This window comes from Grus americana, chromosome 4, assembly GCF_028858705.1.
Source record: "Grus americana isolate bGruAme1 chromosome 4, bGruAme1.mat, whole genome shotgun sequence".
In the NCBI taxonomy this organism is placed as follows: domain Eukaryota; kingdom Metazoa; phylum Chordata; class Aves; order Gruiformes; family Gruidae; genus Grus; species Grus americana.
The window spans coordinates 25,870,522-25,883,282 of NC_072855.1; the positions used below are offsets into that span (position 1 = coordinate 25,870,522).

The following is a 12,761-nucleotide window of genomic DNA, read 5'->3' on the forward strand; positions in this document are numbered from 1 at the left end:
AGGCAGCACCCACCCTCCCTCCCGCTTCCGAGTTTCTTCCCCTTTCCCTTCTGAAATGAGCCCTTGGCGGGGGGGCGGTGCCGGCGAGCCCCCGGCCGATGCCAGAGACCGGGCCCCGCCGACAGCCTGACCTGGCCGCCCGGGGCACCCAAGGCCGGGAGCGGCCGCCGCCCCCGCCCACCGCGAGCGAGCCCGGCCCCCGAGGCGGCCCCTCGGGACGCGGCGGCGGATGCGGCCGGGCGAGGCGCCCCAGGACGGGAGCCGGGCAGGCAGGGGGAGGAGGGCGGCGCGGTGCGGAGCCTCCTCCCGGGCTGTTCTTCCCCGGCCGGACGGGGAGCGGCACTGTGTCCCCGCGGCGCACGCTCTGCTGCAGCCTCTCCCTCTCCCCGGCCGCCGCCGAACAGTTCCCCAGTCCCTGCGTCCGCCGCCGGCGGAAGCGAGCGAACCGAGCGGCGGGAGGTAAAGGCCGGCGGGGTTTGGCGCGAAGCGGTGGGACCGGGGAGGAGCCTCGCCCTCCCCGCGCTATTCGCTGCGGCCTCCGCCGTCTCGGGGGCGGGGAGGCGGACGGCCCCCCCCCGGCGGCTGCGGTTGGCTTCCCCCCGCCAGCGGCGGGCGTGCGGGGCCCTCTCTCCCCGCGTCCCCGAATCGTGGCGGGACCGGTGGCGCTGAGGGATCCGTCCCCAGGCGTCACTGGAGAGAAGTTGTCTGCGGGTGGGAGGGGAGGGAGGTAGCGGGGCGGGTGCTGTGCGGCGGGCCCGCCCGCCACCCGGGGGCTTGGCAGTGGGTCACGGCCCCCCAGTAGCAGGTCCCCTGCGTGGGGAGGCGGCCGGGGGGAGCGGCATCAGTAGCGGCGGGTGAATCTCTCTCTGCCGCCGGGCTGAGGCCGCCGCTCGGGCCTGCCCTGACCAGGGGCCTTCCTGTGGGCCTTTAAGGCTCGAGCTGCTGCTGGCTTGCCGCTCCCCGCCGTTGGAGTGAACACTACGGGCACTCCTCTGCGGCGGCTGAGGTGCCCGGCCTTCCTCTCAGAAACACCGTCTCCTGCCCCCGGCAGCCCCGGGAAGGGCCCCGACCTGCCCTGCCCGCAGCTGTGGTCTGTGTGGAGGCCGCTGGAGGAAGGGTCAGGGCTGGCAAGTCGGGGGAAACGCTTTGCACAAGCAAACGATGTGGAGTGCCCATGAACTTTAAAAGTATTTCCCAAAGAGTAGAGCCCCGCAACATAAATCCACCCCGTGCAAAATGAAAACAAAAGATTTTTAGTACTTTAAGGATTGTTTGTTTTGAACGGCCGAGAACCGCTGCAATGTATTTATCCTGTGGTTATTTAAGCCGTGTCTTTGGTAGTGTAGTATTCCCACGTGCTTCAGCCGCGGCCTCCAGTTTTGCTGATCCAGTGCCATAAGGTCACTGGCGCTTTGGAGGAGCCTGACTTCAAAGGAGAGGAAAAAAATTACATACTATTACTTTTCTTAGCTCTTGTTCTAAATGACTAAGAACAGTTTGACTCTTAAGAGACACTTAAAATATTTTTATACAGCGTCTTGACAAAGTTCAATATGCATCTCAAGTCTTTCAGTAGGACCTTGCAGTGAAAAGATGAGAATAATATATATAGAACTTAAGCAAAAAATGTCCAAAAGTATTTTGGATATTTCAGGTAAAGCAAAAGAACAGAGAAGGTAATCAGGTTGCTCTTCACCCATTTCACCTTAAGTGGAATAAAAGCTTTACATGCTATGTCTTGGGATGTGATTGGGGAGCCAAAGGTTGAGATATAAACCTGAGACAAATTACAGAAGGGCAGAAAAATTTCGGTATGGCATACATTTGTAAGCATGAGAGTTTTAGCCCTGATTCATTTGGGTACAGTCACCAGGACTAGGGCAGGGCTTGTTTGTGTCGTGTTTGGAGCACTTTCAAGTTGCAATAGTTTGTGTTCCTGTAGAGAACTTCACTCATGTGAAGAGCTTGTGAAGGAAATTTAACCTCATCAAAGCACCTCTTAAAAATCCTTTAATTTCTCATTATAGGCTTTTTCCTGTTGTGTTTTGTTTTTCTTTTGTTTTTAACTGTGGAATTGCCCTGGGGTTTTTTTGTGGTCTTGTTTACACTTTGTTATTTTAAGAACTCGCCCTCCATTTTATTAACATTAATACATTTCATCTGGGGAAGGCACGATGTGGGGGGAAGCGAGGTTCTTAGTGTTACCAATGTGAAAGTGCGATAGTACTTGACAAAAATATTAGCCTATGCATGGTGTTAGGAAACATCCATGGTATACTTACAGCTGTTTCACTTTATCGTGTAGGTGGATCGTTACCTGTGACCTTGTCCATTTTACAAAAGAGAATTATGTTGTCTTGAATTAGTGCATAAATATGTTGTAATAGGGACTTCAGGGGGTTGTAGTTCTGAGGTGTTGCATGGTATCTTGTCTTTCTTTCACTCCTACCTGTGTACTGATCTGTAGTCTATGTTAAATGGCTGACATAATCTGTCTAATTGTTATTTTAAATAGAGTTATTCTGTGTGTGAATTTAGCTCTGGTAAAAGTTCCTGAATTATTAATCCTTGAGTTTTAGGAAGTTGCTGCCTCTGTTTTTCTTACAGAGGCTCTGCTATTATAAAAACATCAGTAGGGCATTAATTAGCTGTCAGTTACGCTGCCTTTCAGAATTAAGTAAGAACGTACATTGATATTTTCTTCTGAATCCAGCTCTGGTTATGGAAGAGGTTAAGTTTTCCAGCTGTTTCTTCTCACGACTCCACTGGGGATTTTTGATCTGCTGGTGGGTTGGTTTATGTAACTGATTTGTGTTCCATCTCAAAAATTGCCTGTGTTAACTCAAACCACCATTTAAAACTATATAAATGGATCTGGCTGACGTTTTTTACAGTCATATAAGGTGAACTCATGTTGAACTGCTTTCTGAAGGTAAAGGACAGTCTCTATCAAGTAAGTAATGACAGTCATTTGGAGGCCTTAAGCTTTTTGTCGATGTACCTAGATCAGGATGAGGTAATCTGCTGGTGGTTGAAAATAGTTTTTATCTTTTTAATAGCTGTGTAATGACTCTGTGTGTGTGTGCTGTGTTCAACTGGTCTAGTGGCTTCAGCAGTGGAAGTGCATTTGAACGTATGAAGTATATATAATTGCCCTGATAGGTCTGTGTAATGTTGTTTCCAGCCTAGGACCTGATACATGATTTTATTTTATTTTTTTTTTACACAGAAAATATTTAGGATGTCTACATGAATAAGCTATTCTCATTCCTATCTTGCATTCTTTACATGATTTGCTTTCTTGCTTTTTTTTTTTAAAGTTGTAATTGTATGATGCAACTTGAATCATTGTGAGTTGGCTGAATGTATTCAGTGTCACTGTAACCGAATGGATAATCATGGCAATGGGAAGGGAACATTCTGAGCAGAACGTTATGGCGATGGTTGGGTGATTGTATTTCATTTGATGTTGCTAACCAATTTGTGGCTGTTAATTATGTCCATTGTATAGTCCTAACCTGATGTGAACGATAGAATAGATAAAGCATGTAGTTGGCAGTGGATGCAAGTAATATTTTATTTTCTGTCAAAATCATGTCCTTTGACTGAACTTTGTTCATTATAATCTAATTATAATGCCAAAACACACCTCCATGCTAAAAGCTACCTGCCTCCGAGGTACGACCACCCCTCACTGGGCATGCTCTTTGAATTTCTCTAAGTCTATAGCTTCAAATCAAAGCGAGAAAGCTCTTTACCAATCACAATAAGGTAACTATGTGATGTAAATGTAATTTTGTAGTGCTGTAAGGGTAATTTTGTAACCTAAGGGTATAAATGTGTGAGGGATTGAAGACTAGGTGTGCATGTTAGGAGAAGACATCCCCTATGCACCCAGCACTGAATAAACCAATGTTGGCTTTCTAAACTGCATTTCTGTTTGGAAAGTTTTTATTGCCGTTTGAGCGGTAACATCACTGTAGTATGTTCCTGTTTGGGAAATCCTGGAGTGGTTCTCATGTTGTTGTTGTATTTGGACCACCAGCAAAGTTCACAAACTGCTTTATGTCTCTTTCCAACCTGACCTCTCAGCTTCTTGGTATGGCTGCTTCTCTTCTGAGGTCATTGGTTAATAGATAACACCTTGGTGAAATATCTGGCTTATGTTCCAGCGTACCTGGTGCTCTGCTGCTCCAGCAGTCATCATCTTCTCATCAGTCTCCTGTTCTTTCAAGTCCTTTCTGCAAACCTGAATGCATCTTCATTTTGTTTCTGTATTTGAGCCCATGCTGAGGTTCAAAAATTTCTTGTGCTTCAGTTCTGTGCCAGTGTGCAACAAACCTTCATGTAGAGTCGCAAAACTGTATGAGGCTGTTTGGTGATTCCCAGCTGCCATTTCTTCCTGAGTGCAGCACTGTATGCATCATGGACTTGAAGGTCTTAAGCAGAAGGTAGGAAGAGATTATACTGCAGAAAGTTAACCAGACAGTGCTGCCTTTGAGTTGTCCTGTGTATCACACACAAGGGAAAGGTGTGGAGCTGAGAAGCCTTTGTATGGGGAAGCACCAGAACCAAGACCTGGTCACATTGCAGAAGTCATGTTAGGTGTCTACATAGGTCTGAAGATCCATGCTCTGGAGTCCGGGTCTTTGACAGCCACTTGCCTTTGTTCCCAGCCGTGTTAGAGTTGCAGCATCATCTATAAGAAGAAAGTAAACCTGTCTTCATTTGCATCAAACAGCTAAAGCAAGCCAAGATTTGAGGAAGTAGAATTTGCATTTATTGCCAGCCCTGACTGCTGCCAGTGCGGAAAACTCTAAATAAGTATTCTTTTAATGTTCTGCTTTTCCTTCCTCCATAATGCCACCTGCATGTATGTGCCCATCTGTGATCTTCAGTAATGCTCCTCTTTTACAGTATCTTCTCATCTTGATGGAACCAGTCCTCACCCTTGCTGCTGCTGTTTTGCTGGCTTTCCAAGCACTAAAATTCTTTGGCCAGGTCTCAGTCACAGAAAAAACCCCCAAACAAACAAAAAAGCAAGCAAGCAAACAAACAAAAACCACTTAAGAAGCAGGAAACAGTAATATAGCAGAATACAACAGTATTAAATTAACCTTATTAAGAGAGTCTTGCTCAGCTTTATAATGTTATATTTTCCTTTTTTTATCAGCCTCAGCTATTTTGTGCATTAGACTATATCGTAGCTTCTTAGCTAGATATTGCCAGAGTTGCAATTTATAAAAGATTACAAGCTATTTCCAGCAACTGAGAGAGGCACCGAGTCTTCTTGAATTACAAGATCCCGGCACTGCTGTCTCTATGAAGGCTTTTCGGAGACAGGTATGAAAGCTCATCTGGAGAGGACGTGTAAGGAAATTCTGTTGTGCTGAGGAACTGTAATTCTGCAGAGACATGTTACTTTTATTCACTGCCCTTCGTCCTGACTTTTGGACAGAGTCTCTGGAACCATGGTGTGGGCAATTTGCAGCTCCATCTGGCAGGAATTCTCCTTTCTCTTTCTGAATACCTTTTTCTCTCTCACTGTTTTAAAATGTGGAGCAGGAATACAATCTTAAGCAGTAGTACTGATTGCAGATGTGAAACTGCAGAAGCACCACCCTAACCACTAGCCTGGTCTCCTTCGTTGTAGCCTGTTATGTTGCTCTGGGAGCCAGACATAGGTCACAGCAAAGCAGCTGAGCTATGTGGAGTTTGCACTGGGGACAGCGCAGGTAGCCTGAGAGCTCTGCCTCCTGGAAGATCTCCCCTCAAAGCTGAGTTCAGCATGGGTAACCCTTACTTCAGCATGCTTGAGCAGAGCTGCGAGCTGTATGGGAGGCTACCAAAGAACGTAGGAGGGAAGTAATAATAGGATCTGATATCTCTGAGCTCTCCTAGGATTGGAAAGACATTTTGCAGATACTCTTATTTTCTGGAAGGAAAAAAAAACAACAAAACAACACCAAAACAACCAAGCAACAACCCTAACAAGGAAAACCTAAACAAGGAAGACAACTGCTTGTTGATTTTTTTTCTACCTTGTCAGGCTGCATATTGCTCCATAATCCCAAGGCCACTTGTTTTTTTGCCACATCCCAAGCTTTGATCTTCAGCACACAGCAAAAGGAAGGTGGGTACAAAAGTAGCTGTTACCAAGCAGACCTGGTGCTGGCGAATGTGCTTACTGGTGGCTCTCCTCCTCCTACCTGTCAAAAAGCCTTTGAGTCATTCCTAGCGAGCAGGGCTCTGCTCTTCCCGAAAGTTGTATTTACTTCCTAAGCATCTGCTTTGGATGAGTTTGTATTCTTGAACTGTGTGTGTAGTTGATGGACAAAGTTTCTGTTTCGTGCTCATACAAGATGTATTTTTTGCAGTTGCCTCAAAATATGTCTCTGGTCCAGGCCATACACAAGGCTTAAAAATCATAAAAGTGGAAAAAACCCTTAGCAGAGCAGATTGCATAAAGCAAGTGTATTGAGACGTCTGTGTCCTTGTCTTTGACAGAATTTGATGTGAAAAAGAGGACCTTAGTTAAAACTGTTGAAATAGACAAAGCCCTTGGAAAAAAACAATGGGAATAACACTGAGCAGGAGAAGGAGAAGAGCAGAGAAGATACTTGAAGTGTTTTTAAAAGGACTTTGTCTCTAGCTGGGTATAGATTTTTACATTAAATAACAACACATTTAGGTGGCCTGTTCTGTCACTGACTGCTGGTAGAAATGGAAGAACGCAAAAGGTTCCCAAACTATCTCCTTTGCTACTCTTATAGAGAAAAATCTGCTGGAAGGCATTTCCTTTTTTTTTTTTCTTACCTTTTTTACCTCCTGGTTTTTAGAGAGGGGACTCAAATGTTGTCCAAAAAGAAAAGCTTGTTTTATAAATGCAACTAGAGAGTACAATGATTTGGTCTCAGTTTGATTTCATTGGCTACTTTTTTCTCTTGTGCTTGTATTTAAATACTTAATTGTTTTGCTCCAGTTATGAGACTTCAAAGTGCAAGTGAACAAATGTGGAAATAACCTTTGTATTTCAATGCATGTGTTAGTAGAGCCTGATTCAGAAAGCAGAAATGTGAGTAATGGAAATACTGTAGCATTCCACTGTTATCAGGTACACTTCAGCCTTTTTGTTCTATTCCAGGCTGAATTTATATTCAGAGGTGAAATGTTCTGTACAATTGCTGAATGGCTTTTCAGCCTTTCCTGGTGTGGCTTTTGTGAAGTCACATGTGTGAGAGAGGGGTGAATAGCATTCTCTGCCTGCAGCCTATCTTTTACTTTGTTAATTTGGATTCTCATCATCAAGTTCTTGCTTATGTGAAGTGCTCTGTATGTTTTGATGGCAGTTCTTAATGCTTTGGAGCAGTAGAATGAGGTTACATGGGAAATGGGTTTCCCCATCTCTTGTGAAGACTGCTACAAAGTAATTGAGCCATCAACCTGCCATGTTAGGAGTGCAACAGAATATTTGTTCCAAATTCTTTATCTGATTAGGTGTGTATGCTCATGGTTTGGTTTTTGCTTTTAATTTATTTTAAATTCCTTGAAAGCACCAGACTGTTGTCAAGAATGTGAGCTTTATGCTGATATGTACACTGGAATGAAGTCAGGCTTTGAGTAGCCACACACAGTGGATTAGGAGTTTGCATCCACTTCTATGAACAGAAGTGCAATATTTTTTTAGTGTCAGCAGTGCATTGCAAGTTAGTGGTGTATCTGTAAGTAACGTATTCTGGTTTTGATGTACCAGGTTTCCTTTGCACATGATGGAACGAGTCTTTTCTTGACCAGTGTGGATATGTAAACCTTTTCAAGATGGTTAAGAACTGTGGTGAAGAACCAAGTGGAATGACAAGTGAGGAAACTTACTTTTATTCGTAACTAATTCTGCTGCTATTATATTATTTCTTTATCTGATGTAAGTCAGCTTTGTTAGATGAGAAATCAGTAACTGAAATCAAGTAGGTGTTCTTGTCCTTAGGAAAACTTACATTTGAGCTCAACTTGGCATGTTGGGTACTTTGTCAGTAAAATGTTAGCTGTGCTTAATCTACTAAAAACAATTATGAGGATTGCTCAGTGTTAAAACTTTGCTTGAAGTTGTATGGTCTGTGAGCAAAGTATCAATTTTAATTTGTGTTCTGATCATTCCTTTGTCAGGAGGGAGCATCCACTTCTGCTGACGTCTAATTTGTATGTTTGAAAGTATGGTTTCCTAACAGAAGAGTGCATTATATCTTTTAACAGCAAATCTTTATTAAATGTGCCAGCAGTAGTGGTTTTGGAAAGATGAGAAGGGACCCACTGCGGGGCAACTCAGTGAAGCTGAAAATGTAAGTTCTATGCCATTACTATTTTATTTGAATTACAAATACAGATTTTTTTTTTCCAGTCTCCAGCATGTCAGTGTATATATATGTGTGTGTTAAAAGCCAGAAGATTCAAATGAACATTACATGAGAAATATTTTATGTAGTTTGAAATTTAAAAATTGTTTAAAACCACCAAAACCAAAAGCAAAGCAAACAAAAAAACCCCCCACAACCCCAAACCCAACCTATTCTATATGTATGGATGTCGTGGTTTAACCCGGCAGGTAGCTAAAACAACCACATAGCCATTCGCTCACTCTGCTGCCCTGGTTCCGCCCCCCCCCCCCCCCCCCCCCCCCCCCGCCCCGACAGTGGGATGGGGGAGAGATTTGAAAAGAAAAAAGGTAAAACTTGTGGGTTGATATAAAGACAGTTTAATAGGACAGAAAAGGAAGATAACAATAATAGAATATACAAAACAAGTGATACACAACACAATTGCTCACCACTCGAAGCTCGGCTAGTTCCTGAGCTGCGCTGCCTCCCGGCTACCCCCCAGTTATATACTGAGTATGATGTCGTATGGTATGGAATATCCCTTTGGCCAGTTTGGGTCAACCATCCTGGCTCTATCCCCTCCTAGTTTCTTGGGTGCTCCCTGCTTCTCGTTGGCAGGGCAGTATGAGAAGCTGAAAAGTCCTTTACTGCTTGGCAACAACTAAAACATTGTTGTGTTGTCAACATTATTCTCATCCTAAATCCATAACAGCACTATACCAGCTGCTAGGAAGAAAATTAACTCCATCCCTGCCAAAACCAGGACAATGGAGTTAATTTCCTTAAATTGATCAGAGAAATGTAAAAATATATACAAATCAGGCAGCTTTGGTCATATTGGTTGAATGTTACATCATGTCAAGGCTGGAGATTTCCTTTGTCCTTAATTAAAAAAGGAAGAGAAGTGACATTGACAACTTATTTGAACTTGATCATAGTTAAACCAGAAATGTTCCACGCTGCTGAATGCTTTTAGTAAACCTTGAATAGTGATTAGAATATTTTTCTGGTCTGTTTGCTTAACAAATATGTTCTTGTAAGGACTTTGAAAAATTATGCTTACTGCTGATTGTTTCCCAGTGCAGTATCTCTGATTGAAAGAGCTTTGTGAATACTTTTGGAATCAACTAACTCACTTAAAAAGTAGTTTAGTATATTTCTTCCCTTATTCTGTGTGTTATGTCTCATCTTGAATACTACCTGTTTCCTTCTCTTACTATACTTGAGATTATATGTGTAATAGGAGTCAGTCCACTTTAGTCAAGAATTTTGACGCATCTTGAAAATGCAAGCTACCATGTGTGATTTCTAAGAAGACATCCCACTGTAAAAGACGTATGAGATGTGTCAGGCCTTCATCAGATCTTTATTCGGAAACTGCATATACACTTTCATATTACATTGAAAATGAAACAATAGTCTCAAGTCTGGGACTATATTACTTCTCCAGAAATTTTAGTACAGTTAGATGGTGCCTAATATTGTTTTACAGTAGCTTTTGCTTGATTTTGTAACAATACAGTTCTTCAACAATATGTAGGAGTTCTCAGAAAGTGGGGGAATTTCTAGCTTTTGCTGTGAAAAATAGAAGATGTTTAGCTGGGCAATTTTAATCTAGCCTCAGTGTATGCATGACTCGTGCCTTTTAGCTTAATTTTAGAAAATGCATTTGTAGCCTGATTTTTTTAGATTTCTTCAAAGTTCTAGGAGAATTCTTCACAGCAAGTTTGCCAATATAACAGTACTGGCTAGCAGTGTGATGGCTTGTGTATGACAAGTCTACGTTAGCAATTATTTTCTAATATAAATGAAATCTTAGATCTTTTAAAAATAATGTATTTGGTTTTGGAGGGTCTTGGGGATCCCGCCACCCCCCCTTAGATTTTGTTTGGATAGTTTAAGTGTGTTGAATGCTTTAGATTAGTGTCTAAGGACAACTTAAAATTAAGTTAAAGCTACAATTTGCTTTATCTATGTTGGAGCCTGGAGGGTGGTTTTTTGTTTGGGGATGGTGGGGTTTTTTTGTTTGGTTTTGTTGGTGGGTTTTTTTTACCTTTTTTTTTTTTCTTCCCTTAATGCGAGGAGTCTCACCAGGATGGCTATTATACTCCCGCTATTTTGGATTAATTTCTTCTATGGACAATTGTGTTAATGAAAATAAAATGCAACCTTTTGGAACATGTGTCTGCAAGGGAATTCCTTTGCAGTAAGTACGGTGATTTAAATTCACTCCGTGCTTTATGAAAGAGTTTTCTTACATATTTTCCTAAGACTATAATGCTTCATGAATTAGTTTATCAATTTAGGTATGAGAGTGCAAAAAATGGAGCGGGGGGAAACTTGAATATTTTTCTTCTTCTGTATAACTGACATACACTTTGTATTTATTTGAAACATTGGTAATCTTCCTTTCCTTCTCCTGAGTAATTATAAACACATTCTTAGAACTAGTTTATGATACAATTGGTTTTCCTTTCACTGGAAAGCAAAGTTGAATGTTAGTAAGATGCTGGGATTGAGACTTGAGATCTTGGTCCGTGCTCTTGCTGTGCCAGGTTGGCCACTTCTCTACACTTCATTGTTCTGTCCGTCAAACAGGAAAGAAAAATGTGTTGTGTTAGGCTGATTATGTCGGTGCCTGCCTGTTTCTGTAGTGGCTGGCTCGCCTGTGATGGATGCTGACCTCTGGCTCCATGTGTCTGTACCTACAGAATGTCTATGATGCATCCAGCCAGTTCCTTAGGGGTAGCAGTACTGGAACAGGCAGCACCTGAGGCTCATAACCTACCAGCAGAAATAAATCCTGGCCAGATAGAAAGATGGTATTAAAGTGCCCTGACCTGACAAGTCTATTTTTTCTCTTCTAGGTCAATAGGGTTTGAAAATTATCTTATTTTGTAGAGAATACTGGTACCCTAATAATCTCTTTATTTGTAAGATTGCTTAATTTGGAAGGTAATTTTCATACGGGCAGGTTTTTGTACATAGGCTTGTTTGTGGTAGTTCAATTACACTGGGAGAGGATCCTTAATGTCAGGAGATGTGTCTTTCTGAAGAACTGTGAGTGAGGAGGTGCTTGTGGGTTTTGTTTTGCTTTGTTTTTAAAGGTGAAGTTGAGACTGCCACAGGAGTATTGTTTTTCATCAGTGCTGAAATGAAACAGCTGTTTGTTCTAATTGAAAGTGTGTCAAACAGTGGTACCCAGAACTGACTAGTGAACCTCTGAGTATACTGCAGCCTCTGGCTAATTGTCTAGAATTCGCTTTCAGTGTGTTCAGCACAGCCCTGCTCTTCTAAATCATTATGTTATTACAACTCCATTTTCATCTTGGAGGGGGGGAACCTCTCATCCACAGCAAACTACAGACTGATTCATATTATGTTATCCAGAACCAAGGAATGTAGCTGACCTGCAAGTCTGGCTACGGGGTTATTCAAAATTATTTCCTCTTTCATAGTAAAATGATTTTCAAAAGAGAAACTTGAATATCTGAAAAGGCAAGCCCCTGGATAAAATCCTCTGTAAAGTTCAGGGCATGGTCTTAAAAGCAAGTAAAAATTATTCCTTTCAGTTGAGCGTGTTAGTATTATTTCTTAGGTAATACAGTACATTGTGCTTTGTATGTGCACAGGCATCTATTTTTATATACTTTTATTGTGCTTGGTAATAGCAACAGAAGGTCTTGCCCAGGAATCTGTCCAGGAATTTCATTGAAAATATTGTGGTAAACAAAGGAGATTCTATCAAAATATCTGTGTGAAATACTTGCCATGGTAAATACCTTATTTAAATGAAATCCTGGGCAATGCTGATCTATCTTTTTGATGAGTGTAACAATTTCTATAATTTTACTAATATTTTAGATGGAGAGATTGTACAAAATGTGGATCTGCGCATTGCTTAGCATGCGTAGATGTAGTGAGAGTCACCAAGGTTTTGACCTGCCTGTAAGTTCTGAGGTGACCAATGTGCCTTTTTTCCCTTCTGTGATTAATTGCAATAAACAGTTTAAGCCTCAATAATCCTGAAGCAATGCACCTTAAATTTGCTGATTGTGGTTCATGCAGACTGAAGTGTGTGGCTGTGTTAGGTCATTAGAGTAAGGCATCCTAATATGTAGTGGGATCCACAGCCTAATGCAAGAAATACATTGGGAAGGGAATATCCTATAGTGAAGAAAGGCAATTGATTGTTGAAAGTCTTAGTTACAGAGCATGTTTTTCAGCAGCAGGTCCTTACAGGATTGTTCATTATAGGAGAGTTGGATTAAAACATTGACAACACTTGGAGTGTTCTGCTTAAAGGTCTCTTGGCGTTCAGTAACGTCAAGGTACATGAATACCTTTCTCCCTTGCAGGATCTTTTCTTTGTCACTGAACCTGTTTCAG

General features: G+C 42.3%; 1 protein-coding gene across 4 annotated transcripts in view; it reads left to right on the forward strand.

The window, feature by feature from the left end:
- The first annotated feature begins 267 nt into the window (after positions 1-267).
- N4BP2 (NEDD4 binding protein 2) overlaps positions 268-12,761 on the forward strand; it is a 42,973-nt gene continuing 30,479 nt past the window's right edge. The window contains exons 1-3 of one of the 4 annotated variants that reach the window (XM_054825614.1): positions 268-459; positions 7,754-7,858; positions 8,164-8,336. The gene's annotated coding sequence lies outside the window, so the exon portion shown is untranslated. Of the gene's footprint in view, positions 460-7,753; positions 7,859-8,163; positions 8,337-10,475; positions 10,579-12,761 lie in introns of those variants that run through there. The other 3 variants (XM_054825611.1, XM_054825612.1, XM_054825613.1) reach the window with 3 other exon arrangements.